This window comes from Suncus etruscus, chromosome 12, assembly GCF_024139225.1.
Source record: "Suncus etruscus isolate mSunEtr1 chromosome 12, mSunEtr1.pri.cur, whole genome shotgun sequence".
Lineage (NCBI taxonomy): Eukaryota > Metazoa > Chordata > Mammalia > Eulipotyphla > Soricidae > Suncus > Suncus etruscus.
The window spans coordinates 13092828-13106346 of NC_064859.1; the positions used below are offsets into that span (position 1 = coordinate 13092828).

Consider the following 13519-nt stretch of genomic DNA (forward strand, 5'->3'; position numbering starts at 1 on the left):
CCTTACCTCTAGCGCCACCTCACCGGCCCCATGGTTTAGTTTGTTAAATCTCTCCCCATCTTCTTTCTCTTTTCTTCTCTTCTCTTCTCTTCTCTTCTCTTCTCTTCTCTTCTCTTCTCTTCTCTTCTCTTCTCTTCTCTTCTCTTCTCTTCTCTTCTCTTCTCTTCTCTTCTCTTCTCTTCTCTTCTCTTCTCTTCTCTTCTCTCTCTCTCTCTGTGTCTCTCTCTCTCCATATATCTGTTTATTTAAGGGCAACATCTGGTGATGCTCAGGACTTATTTCTGGCTCAGTGCTCAGAGATGGCTCTTAGCAGTGCTCAGGGGAACATATGAGCTTTGAGGTGCATGTAAGGTGAGCTGCATATAAGGCAAATGCCCTACCCTACCTGCTACGCTAGCTCTCTGGCCCCTCTCTTCATATGGTAAATAAAATCCTTAGTCTTTTTCTTGGTTCTCAAAGTTCAGTTTACAAAACTCTTAATGTCTGATTTAAAAAAAAAAAACTTGTTTTAGAAGCCAAAGTTTTAAAACAATATTTTTTTTTACAATTATTACTAAGTCAGCATGAGTAGAAGCCAAAGTTTTTAACACTGGCTCTTCCTATTCTTTATGTGCTTCCTCTAGAATCTTCCTCATCAAAGGAAAAATGACTCAGAACGAGATGTGGCAATGTATAAGGAAGTGCCAGAGAGAAAACCACATTAATAGGGTTAGAAACCACTTTTCTGTTTCATATACATAGAAAGATAGTCTGGAAAAAATATGCATCAAAGTGTTAACAGATATGGTCTATGTGTATTTTTTTTAAAGAATTTTTAACTTATCTTCTTTTTTAGGTGCTCCTCTATTTTATGACTTTTAAAGAGTACATATGTATTGGTTTTTGTAGATTGAAAAAGGCTAATAAAAAGATTTCCAGTGACTTGAGTTGAGGGAGGTTAAACAGCCTATGTCCCAAAAATTCATTGCCAAGTTAGTGATTTAGTCATAATTATTATGAATCATTTCTGAGTCACATCTTTTTCTTCCTCCTCCTCCTCCTCCTCCTCCTTCTTCTTCTTCTTCTTTTGATAGGAAGTACGATTAAGTGGGGGGTGTGGTGTAGTGTGTTGTGGAGGGGAGAGGCAAAAGGGTAGGGCAGAGAGCAGAGCCTCAGGAGAAGCAGCTTAGGCTCAGGAATGCAGGGCCCATCACTTGCTCAGAGGTCCTTGATTAGGGATATTCTGTTTCCAGGGCTATCTGGGATGAGTTTTTTTTCACCATATCTTCAAATCCTTCTCCATTTAACCTGGTGAAGCCCCACTTCTTGGTGATGTGGATATTCTAGAGTCTGAGGATCTTGGACTTGACCAGGTGTAGAGTCTTAATCCCATGCTCCTTGTTCTGCAGTTTGGTGCAGACAAACATATGACTTGACCAAGGTGGACCCTGACCATCATGTCTTGGGGATTTCCAAAGATAACCCCATACCTGTTTGTACTTGAATTTTGAGGCCAGTATGAGGGAAGATATGACCATCCAGTTCCAAGAACTATCTCCAAGGCCCCTTTTGTTAAACTATACAAGCCACAGGCTGCTGACACTGCCAAAGAGGCTGCAGCTACAGCCATTGCAGACCAGGTCCCGTGGTCCTTCTTAAAATTGAGATACAGCTCATGTATTATAGACTTGACCCTTTGAAAATGGACACTTATGTGGACAAGAGAACTTACCACTAATTCCCAAATTTTCCACCAGACACCAAAACTATAGCAGTTAATCCTCATTTCTTCTTCCCGAAGTGCTTGAAAATCACTGATCTACTTTTTTTTTTGGTTTTTGGGCCACACCCGGTAACACTCAGGGGTTACTCCTGGCTATGTGCTCAGAAGTTGCTCCTGGCTTGGGGGACCATATGGGACACGGGGGATCGAACCTCGGTCCGTCCAAGGCTAGCGCAGGCAAGGCAGGCACCTTACCTTCAGCGCCACCGCCCGGCCCCTACTTTTTAATTTTTATTTTTGGTCGTAATTGGTGTTGCTCAGGGGTTACCCGTGGCTCTGCACTCAGAACTCACTTTTGGCAGGCTTGTGGGACTATATAGGATGTTGGGGATTCAACCCAGGTTGGTTGTGTTTCCGTTGTGCTATTGCTTCAGCCATGATCTACTTTAAAAGAAGTAGATTTTGGGGCTGGAGAGTTAGCACAGTGGAAGGGCATTTGCCTCGGGTGCTGAAGGACGGTGGTTTGAATCCCAGCATCCCATGTGGTTCCCCTGAGCCTGCCAGGAGCTATTTCTGAGCACTACCGGGTGTGACCCAAAAATAAAAATAAAAAAATAAATTAAAATAAGTTGATTTTTGTCTATTCTGGATATTTCATATAAATAAAATCACATAAGAAGTGGTATTTCTATTTAATCAAATTGAGCATGAAGGTAGTCGCAAGTGTTTTATTTCTTGGGTGGTCCCCAATTTGGTCCTTTAAATCTCTGATGAGCCTTATGGATGCTTTTTTGAAAAATGTGACAATTTCTGATGGCATATATACTCCTTAAATCAAGCAACCCACATGGTATTAGTCAGCTTTGACTGCTGTAACAAAAATGCTGTAGACTGGATGACTTACCATAATAAGCATCCATTTCCTATGGGCCTGGAAGCTGGATGCCTGGGATTTAGTTGTTTTCATAGTTAGTGTCTGGTGAGTTGCTTCTTCCTGTTTCTCAGATGGTCACTTGTGTGCCCTTTCACAGAGAAAAGAACGCTTTTTTGTGATTCCTTTTCTTTTGTGTGAGATGTGGGTGTGCGGGCTTCCACCTGGTGGAATTCAACAGCTATCCCCAGCTTGGTGCTCAGGAGTTTCTCCTAGCAATAATCAGGGGACAATGTGATGTTCTGGACTGAACCTGGGTTTCCTTCATGCACAACATGCCCTCTAGGCTCTTGAATTATCTCTGTGGGCCCTGTGTTTCTTTCTAAAAGTGGATAAATTCCACTTAAATATTCCATTTTCATGACCTGTGTGAATTTCTCCCCAAAAGCTTCATTTTCAGCTATGACCATGTAAGTATTAGGCCTTCATCTTAAGAGTTTGGGTGGGATACATTTAGTCTATACCACAGAAATAGAAGTTGAAAACTTCTATGGTTCAAACCAGGTACCCCATATTATCCCTTTGAGTATTGCCAGAGGTTACTTTTGAGCACAGAACTAATAGTCCCCTGAACATTAGCCAGTGTGTTCTATTACCTCTCTCCCCACCAAAAGGCCTTGAATCCGGCAGCAGTTAACCCCAGTGCTTTTTCATGATACCCCATCCAGAGATGACAAAGAAATGAGTAAACTATAAGAAGTATGAACAATTTGACTTCTCGCCCTTAGTGATTACTGCCTCATGTTCTAAATGTATCTAAAATTTTATCCTTGTTCTTCAGAGTTTGTTTCTCAGGGAGAATTTAGTAAGGTGGAGAAAAACCATTAGATCCTTTGTGTGGCTGCAGAAAGGCTATTTGAGAAACTGTGGAAGCCTCAGACCAAATTGTTGAAAGTGTTGAGGGTGGATCCAAGGTCCTCACTGAGGAAACGAGTTTGAATCACAGAAGGAAACATCTGGGGTTTTGGCCTAGTGAACTTGGGTGGCAGATTGTTCCCAGCGACTTCGTCTAGTCTTTTCATTCCATTTATTTTAGAGTCTATGAAAGGTCAGTGTTGTTCGTCTCTAAAGCAAGTTTAGTATTTGGTGGTGATGCAGGGAACACAGGAAGGCTTTTTCTCAACTGGCTAGGAAAAGTCTTTTAACACTTCAAACATTATTTTTTTCCTTGATACCGAGTTGTCAGATAGGCTCCCTTTTTTCACTCAGAGAAGCACTCCATGTCCTTAAAACAGACATGTACTGAACCGACGCTTGCTTAAAGCAGACTTGCACTGAACGGCCCGGCCTCCCTTCACTGTCCTTCCTTCCAAACCTGCCCTATTCTTGCCTGTCATGGGCTGCAATTATACAGGCTGCTTGGCCCTGACCGTCCAGCTATTCTCTCAGGATTTTGCTCTTCCTACAAGATTTCCTTGGGCAAGGTCATGGGACTAGTCAGCAGCAGGGCTGGTATTCTAATCATCTCTGATTCTAAATCCAATGCACTGACTCTTATACCGTAGGGCTTCTCATCTGCAAACAAGTATTTATTTGGGCCCTTCAGCAAGTATAGATAGAGAAACTAAGCGACAGTTCTTACTTTTGTAGAGCTCACAGTTCAATTGGGGGAGAAACATCAAAAATTCAAACCTGGTATGCGGATGACAGAAATGAAATAAAAAACGATGAAAAAAACAGGCATTTCTATTTGGGGGCAGGGAGGCTTGGGGTTTAGGCCACACCCCATTCACTCCTGACTCTGTGCTCACCAGTCATTGCTGCTCCAGGGATCATATATCGTGCCAGGGATTGAACCAGGGTCATAGGTGTGCAAGGCCAGGGTTCTGAGTCTATACTGTCTGTCTCTCCTACAGCAGTTTCTATTTTATGAATCTATTGGTGTTCAGAAGAATATCATCATCAAGATGACGAATTCATTCACTTGAGCAAAGATGATCAGAAAAGAAAGAAACCACAGGCATGAAAGAAAAAGAATTCAGGTTAAACAAGTCAAAGGAACGCATGCTTCCTTTTCATTTATTTTCAGCATAACTCTTGTTGTACACTTCTAAACAATTATATCTTACCTGTGTTTTTTTTTTAAATATGGAATGCTTCACAAATTTGCACAGGGGCCATGCTAATCTTATCTGTGTTGTTCCAATTTTAGTATATGTGCTGCCAAAGCGAGCACTCTTACTTATGTTTTGAATTTTATTTGCTTCTTTGTTTTATTTTGGGATCACCCTTGATGTGCTCAGGACTTACTCCTAGTTCTGTGCTCAGGGATCATTCCTGATGGTGTTTAGGGGATTGTGGAGTGCCAGGAATTGAACCAAATTGACTGCATGTAAGGCAAATGCCTTACTTGCTCTACAATTGCTCCAGTACCCCCAGATGCAGTTGTGACTAATAAAATGACCAGGGTTGAAATTTTTCACTGTAACGGAGCTAGCTCCTCGGGCTTATGGAAATTTATATTAGGCATGGATCCTGGAGTCTGACAGTTGTATGAAATCCCAGTGTTACTAGTTGTGCTACTTATATAATCTGGGATAATTTATTGCCCTCTCTTGAGCCTCAGTTCTCAAATCCTTCAGTTGAGTATCACAGCAGGTTGATTTTTAGTCACTATGTATTTATACTTTGTTCTGATTGTTCAGTCACATCAATCACTCTTTAGTTAATTAGTTTTCCTTTTGGTTCTGTTCTTGGCTACTCCTAGCGATGCTCAGGAACTGTACCTAACTATTCCCTGGCAATGCTCAGGGGACCAGATATGGTGCCAGGATTTGAAGCAGTGTTGCAGGTAAGGCTAGTGCCTTACTTCCTATATATCCTTCTGGCTCCCACTTACTAATTACCTTTAATCCACTCTTAGATAGAAGTTTTACATCATAAGAGTCATTGTGGTAATGAAATGAGGCACACATGATTATAATAACTATTATTATTAAGTCTAAATTAGGGGTGAGTCCATAGGTCAGACTTAGGCCCCTTTTCATCTTTATAACCTTTGTAAATAAAGTTTTATTGGAACACACCAATACCATTTATTTGTATGGTACCCATGACTGCTTTCAGACTACCAACAAGAGTTGTCTTTAATGATGGAGAATCCTGAATGGGCCATTTCCAGAACAAGTTCAGTACTCTTGATCTAGATGATTTAGATCAGGGGTCTCAAACTCGCAGCCTGCGGGCTGTTTGCGGCCCTTCGTACAACATTTTGTGGCCCGTGGCCGGCCTTCAAATATCGCAGTATTTGCGATTATTCACTTACCGAATAATTGTATTAAAATTGTATTAAACATTCACATACCCTGAGCAGTTCTGTTCGGGGTATGCAAATGTTTAATGCGATTTTTTTTCTTACTAATGTGACTTTTTTTTTTTTTTTTGTGGTTTTAGGGTCACACCCGGCAGTGCTCAGGGGTTACTCCTGGCTCCATGCTCAGAAATTGCTCCTGGCAGGCATGGGGAGCCATAAGAGACGCCAGGATTCGAACTGATGTCCTTCTGCATGAAAGGCAAATGCCTTACCTCCATGCTTTCTCTCTGGCCCCACTAATGTGATTTTTTATTGCAAATATTTGGTAAGTGAATAATCGCGAATACTTTGCGCCTAGCACAGACGTCATTTCCACTGCTCTTGCCCGCTGTCCCTTGCATTATCGGAAGCCTAAGGGAGAGAAATTTATTACAGAATTAGATTTTGTCATACCTTCATCATGACTTCATTAAAGCCTGCAGTGAAGAGAAAGATTGATGACGAACACAGACAATTTTAGGAAAAGTGGGAGACACAGTATTTCTTTGTTGAGCACAGGGGCATCCCCACATGCCTTATTTGCTCAGAGAAAGTTGCAGTGCACAAGGAATACAACTTGAAATGCCATTATTCAACTAAACATGCTGAGGAATGTGCAAAATATCAAGGAAATGAGAGAGCCAAGCAGGTTTCCAGTCTTAAAGCATGTCTAAGGAGGCAACAAGATTTCTTCAAGAAAGCAGCCAAAGGGGCCCAAGAGATAGCATGGAGGCAAGGCTTTTGCCTTTCATGCAGAAGGTCATTGGTTCGAATCCCGGCACCCATATGGTCCCTAGAGCCTGCCAGGAGCAATTTCTAAGCGTAGAGCCAGGAGTAACCCCTGATCGCTGCTGGGTGTGACCCCCCCCCCCCAAAAAAAAAAAAAAAAAAAAAAGCAACCATAGAGAATGAATGTTGCATCAGTCGAAGCTAGTTACATGGTTAGTGAGATGATTGCTAAGGCAGGGAAACCATTCACAGAAGGAGAGTTTGTTAAAAAAAATGCATGCTACAGGCTGCAAGTATTATCTGTCTGGAAAAGAAAGGTCAGTTTAGCAAAATCAGCCTTTCTGCCAACACTGTGGCAGAGCGCATTTCTGACATGTCAAGTGACATTTATCATCAACTGTGTGAGAAAGCCAAATGTTTTGTTGCATACTCAGTTGCTCTTGACGAGGATGGAGATATAACAGACACTGTGCAGCTCACAATTTATGTTCGTGGTGTTGATTGCAATTTTGAATTGACAGAGGAGCTGCTCACAATAATTCCAATGCATGGCCAGACCACCACTAATGAGATATTTCGGCAGCTGTGTGATGCCATTGAGAATGCAGGTTTGCCATGGAAGAGGTTTGTTGGAATAATAACCGATGGTGCACCATCGATGACAGGGAGGAAAAATGGACTGGTGGCACTTGTTCAAAAAAAAACTTGAAGAGGAGGGTGTAGAGAAGGCCATTGCTCTTCACTGTATTATCCATCAGCAGGCCCTTTGCAGTAAATGCCTGCCATGTGACAATGTGATGTCTGTTGTTGTGAAATGCATCAACCAAATCAGATCCAGGGGCTTAAAGCACGAAAGGTTCCATGCTTTTTTAGAGGAAATGGAGTCAGAATATGGAGATGTGCTCTATTTCACCGAGGTACGTTGGCTCAGCAGGGGAAATGTCCTGAAAAGATGTTTTGAGTTGAGAGAAGTGAAAGCCTTCATGGAGAAGGATGGGAATGCTGTTTCTGAGTTGATTGATCACAAATGGACCATGGACTTAGCTTTTCTTGTTGACATCACATATAAGCTGAATGTGCTAAACAAGATGTTGCAAGGCCCCGGGGCAGCTTATCAGTGTTGCCTATGACAATGTAAAAGCATTCTCCATAAAACTTGTGTTATGGAAATCCCAGCTGTCTCAGGCAAACTTTTACCATTTCCCAGCATGCAAGGTATTTGTGGATGCAGGCATACCATTCAGTGGTGAGAAATATGTTGATGCTATTTTTAAGCTAGAGAAGGAATTTGATCACAGATTTGCAGACTTCAAAAAGCACAGAGCCACTTTCCAAATTTTTGTGGACCCGTTTTCCTTTGATGTGCAAAATGCCCCTCCTGTGCTTCAAATGGAGTTCATTGACCTGCAATGCAACTCTGATCTCAAAGCCAAGTTCAGGGAGATTAGTGGAAAAGCAGACATGCATGGGAAATTTTTGAGAGAATTGCCCTCCAGCTTCCCTGAGCTTTCCCGATTGTTCAAGCACACCATGTGCCTTTTTGGGAGCACATATTTGTGTGAAAAGTTATTCTCCACATTGAACTTCAATAAGTCAAAATACAGGTCTAGACTTAATGATGATCATCTTCAAGCCATACTGAGGGTCTCAACTGCTTCCTCTCTAAAGCCTAATGTGGTTCAGATTTGTGAGAAGAAACGCTGTCAAATCTCTGGCAGCAAGGAATAGGCAAAAGATGCCATGTTCAGAAGAACTGTTCATGATTTTCACTCAATGTTCTATTCATGTTCAGAAGAAATAATTAAAACTATTAATAATGATGTTTGAGGACTTTTTTTTGTGAAATCCCCATGTGGCCCTGCCTCACCCCGACTTTGCCTCCTGCAGCCCCCAGGCAAATTGAGTTTGAGACTCCTGATTTAGATTCATTCATGAATTTTTTGTAGTTGTTTTATTTGTTTTTGTTTTGGAACCATACTGGTGATACTCAGGGATTATTTCTGACTCTTCGCTCAGGAAAATTAGGAGAGACTCAGGAGACCATAAGGGATGTCAGGGATCAAACCTGGTCCAGCTGCATGCAAGGCAAATGCCCTCTCAATTGTACTCTGTTCTGGCTCATCCTTTGCTTTAATAAAACATAGTTGGAACAGTTTCTGATTTGTATGGACATTAACACTTTTGATCTGTGCTTTTTTGTTTGTTGGTTTAATCTGTGCTTTATAAATATTCTCCACTCTCCCAAAAAGGAGCTGAGTTTTGACGAACTCTTTAGGACAAGATGCTACTTTTCGAGCACAACGGCGTTTGCCTTGCAAGCAGCTGATCCAGACCAAAGGGGGTTGGTTCGAATCCCGGTGTCCCATATGGTCCCCTGTGCCTGCCAGGAGCTATTTCTGAGCAGACAGCCAGGAGTGACCCTTGAGCACTGCCAGATGTGGCCCAAGAACAAAACAAAACAAAAAACAAACAAACAAAAAAAGATGCTACTTTTCATCAGTCCCAGATGAGGGCATTGAGGATCCAATTCTCCAGTGAGTCCTGAAAGCATATTTTCAGAAATAGCTGATCATGACCAAGACCCTGGCATTCAAGTACTGATGCTATTTCTGTGAGTGTATTGCAAATGTCTTGTTGTGTGTCTACTTTTGATTCACCCTGCTCTGCTCTTCTTTCCTTGGATTGGCCTTGACTCTGCAGTGCTGGCCCAACACAAGGGTTCAAGGGTGTTCTTTAGGGATGGTGCATAAAGAAGCTGGGTTTTTATTTTTGACAACTTGAACAGGGCTTTGAGTCAAACATCCTCCTCCCTGGATCCTTCTGAAGAAATTGTCTGGACCTTTGCTTTGACTTTGCTATGAAAAACCAGTAAAAACTAGAGAAATTCTAGCACACCTAGGACAAGTTTATTTCTTTTATTCTTGCCTTTAAAAAAAAAAAGTAAACCTAGCTCCAAGACCACGAGATCTGAACCCAAAGGGAATCAGGCAGTGCCACAAAATAATCAAGGTTAAAATGCTGAAATATTTCCACTCATGAACTCCTTTCTGTTCTCTGCTTTGATTCGACTCTTGTGGGAATATGTCTCTGATAAAGCAGAGAATATAACAAGTCTTGGTAGCAGTCTCATTTTTCCTCTAGAAACATGTAACAGACCAAGAGGGAATGGAATCAATCTATATGGTTCATTGAATAATCCTGAGTGAATACTTTCCATGAACAATTATTTTTTTAAACTTTTATTTAGTGATTGATTGGTTTTTGGGCCACACACAGCAGTGCTCAGGGGTCACTCCTGGCTTCTGTACTCAGAAATTGTCCCTGGAAGACTGAGGGACCACACGGGATGCCAGGAATCAAATCAGGTACCTCCTGGGTTGGCCACATGTAAGGCAAACGCCCCACTGCTGTGCCATCTCTCTAGGCCCGAAGAATGGGTCATATTTTTTTGTTTTGTTGTTGTTGTTTTTTGGTTTTTGGGTCACACCGGCAGTGCTCAGAGGTTACTCCTGGCTCTATGCTCAGAAATTGTTCCTGACAGGCTCCGGGGGCCACATTGGATGTCGGGATTCGAACCACCATCCTTCAGCACGCAAGGCAAATGCTCTACCTCCATGATATCTCTCCGAACCCACAATGGGACAATGGGTCATATTATATGAGGTATTTTTTATGTGCCCAAAGAGATAGCTTTGTTGTTGTTGTTGTTTTAGTGTAAAGAACAAAGCCTGTGGTAAGCATTGGGAGACCTTATCTTTTCTTTTTTTTTTTTTTTTTTTTTTTTTTTTTTTTTTTTTTTTGGGTTTTGGGGCCCCCCCGGTAACACTCAGGGGTTACTCCTGGCTATGAGCTCAGAAGTCGCTCCTGGTTTGGGGGACCATATGGGACACCGGGGGATCGAACCGCGGTCCGTTCAAGGCTAGCGCAGGCAAGGCAGGCACCTTACCTTTAGCGCCACCGCCCGGCCCCAATCTTTTCTTTTTTTTCTTCATTTTTCCTTTATTTAAACATCTTGATTACATAAATGGTTGTGATTAGGTTTCAGTCATGTAAAGAACCCCCCCCCCCTCACCAGTGCAACATTCCCACCACCAATGTCCCAAATCTCCCTCCACCCCACCCCACCCCCACCTGTACTCCAGACAGGCTTTCCCGTTCCCTCATTCATTCACATGATTATGGTAGTTCTCTGTGCAGTTATTTCTATAGTGTATTCACCACTCTTTGTGGTGAGCTTCATGAAGTGAGCTGGTGTTCCAGCCTTCCTCTCATTGTCTCTGAGGACTGTTACAAAAATGACTTTTATTTTTCTTAAAACCCATAGATGAGTGAGACTATTCTGCGTCTCTCTCTCTCTCTCTCTCTCTCTCTCTCTCTCTCTCTCTCTCTCTCTCTCTCTCTCTCTCTCTCTCTCCCTCTGACTTATTTCACTCAGCATGATAAATTCCATGTACATCCATGTATAGGAAAATTTCATGACTTCATCTCTCCTGATGGCTGCATAATATTCCATTGTGTATATGTAACCCAGTTTCTTTAGACATTCATCTGTTGAAGGGCATCTTGGTTGTTTCCAGAGCCTGGCTATTGTGAATAGTGCTGCAATAAATATAGGTGTGAGGAAGGGGTTTTTGTATTGTATTCTTGTGTTCTTAGAGAATATCCCTAGGAGTGGAATAGCTGGGTCAAATGGGAGCTCAATTTCCAGATTTTGGAGGAATCTCCATATCGCTTTCCATAGAGGTTGAACTAGATGGCATTCCCACCAGCAGTGGATAAGAGTTCCTTTCTCTCCACATCCCCGCCAGCACTGATTGTTCTCATTCTTTGTGATGTGTACCAATCTCTGCGGTGTGAGGTGGTATCTCATCATTGTTTTGATTTGCATCTCCCTGATGATTAGTGACGAGGAGCATTTTTTCATGTGCCTTTTGGCCATTTGTATTTCTTTTTTATCAAAGTGTCTGTTCATTTCTTCTTCCCATTTTTTGATGGGATTAGATGTTTTTTTCTTGTAAAGTTCTGTCAGTGCCCTGTATATTTTGGATAATAGCCCCTTATCTGAAGGGTGTTGGGTGAATAGTTTCTCCCACTCAGTGGGTGACTCTTGTATCCTGAGCACTATTTCTTTTGAGGTGCAGAAGCTTCTCAGTTTAATGTATTCCCATCTGTTGATCTCTGCTTCCACTTGTTTGGAAAGTGCAGTTTCCTCCTTGAAGATGCCTTTAGTCTCAATGTCATGGAGTGTTTTACCGACATGTTGTTCTATATACCTTATGGTATCAGGTCTGATATCAAGGTCTTTAATCCATTTGGATTTTACCTTCGTACATGATGTTAACTGGGGGTCTATGTTTGCTTTTTTGCAAATGGCTAACCAGTTCTGCCCAGCACCACTTGTTGAAGAGATTTTCCCTGCTCCACTTAGGATTTCTTGCTCCTTTGTCAAAAATTAGGTAATTGTATGTCTGGGGAACGTTCTCTGAGAACTCAAGCCTATTCCACTAATCTGAAGGTCTGTCTTTATTCCAATACCATGCTGTTTTGATAACTATTGCTTTGTAGTACAGTTTAAAGTTGGGGAAAGTAATGCCTCCCATTTTCCATTTCCCTAGGAGTGCTTTAGCTATTCGAGGGTGTTTATTGTTCCAGATGAACTTCATAAGTGTTTGATCCACTTCTTTTAAGAATGTCATGGGTATTTTTTTTTTTTTTTTTTTTTTTGGTTTTTGGGCCACACCCTGTGACGCTCAGGGGTTACTCCTGGCTATGCGCTCAGAAGTTGCTCCTGGCTTCTTGGGGGACCATATGGGACGCCGGGGGATCGAACTGCGGTCCGTCCTAGGCTAGCGCAGGCAAGGCAGGCACCTTACCTCCAGCGCCACCGCCCGGTCATGGGTATTTTTAAGGGGATTGCATTAAATCTGTATAATGCTTTGGGGAGTATTGCCATTTTAATGATGTTAATCCTGCCAATCCATGAGCACAGTATGTATTTCCATTTCCGTGTATCCTCTCTTATTTCTTGGAGCAGGGCTTTATAGTTTTCTTTGTATAGGTCCTTCACATCTTTGGTCAAGTTGACTGCAAGATATTTGAGTTTGTGTGGCACTATTGTGAATGAGATTGCCTTCCTGACTTCCATATCTTCCCTATCATTATTGGTGTATAAAAAGGCCATTGATTTCTGTAGGTTAATTTTGTAGCCTGCCTCCTTGCTATATGAATTTATTGTTTCAAGGAACTTTTTGATAGAGTCGTTAGGGTTTTCTAAGTAGAGTATCATGTTGTCTGCAAACAATGAGAGCTTGACTTCTTCCTTTCCTATCTGGATTCCCTTGATATCTTTTTCTTGCCTGATCGCTATAGCAAGTACTTCCAGTATTATGTTGAAGAGGAGTGGTGAGAGCAGACATCCTTGTCTTGTACCAGAATTTAGAGGAAAGGCTTATAGTTTTTCTCCATTGAGGATAATATTTGCCATTGGCTTGTGGTAGATGGTTTCAACTAGATTGAGAAAGGTTCCTTCCATTCTCATCTTGCTGAGAGTTTTGATCAAGAATGGGTGTTGGACCTTATCAAATGCTTTCTCTGCGTCTATTGATATGATTATGTGATTTTTATTTTTCTTGTTGTTGATGTTGTGTATGATGTTGATAGATTTACGGATGTTAAAACATCCTTGCATTCCTGGGATGAAACCTACTTGGTCGTAGTGTATGATCTTCTTGATGATGCATTGTATCCTATTTGCCAGGATTTTGTTGAAGATCTTTGCATCAGCATTCATCAGGGATATTGGTCTGTAATTTTCTTTTTTGGCAGCATCTCTATCTGGTTTTGATATCAAGGTGATGTTGGCTTC

At 41.8% G+C, this 13519-nt stretch overlaps 2 pseudogenes; both read right to left on the reverse strand.

Annotated features, from left to right (window-relative positions):
- Positions 1 to 1528: 1528 nt before the first annotated feature.
- Positions 1529 to 1651, reverse strand: LOC126025368 (uncharacterized; annotated as a pseudogene).
- A 3064-nt stretch (positions 1652 to 4715) lies between these two features.
- On the reverse strand, positions 4716 to 4809 carry LOC126025295 (uncharacterized; annotated as a pseudogene).
- Between the last annotated feature and the right edge of the window lie 8710 nt (positions 4810 to 13519).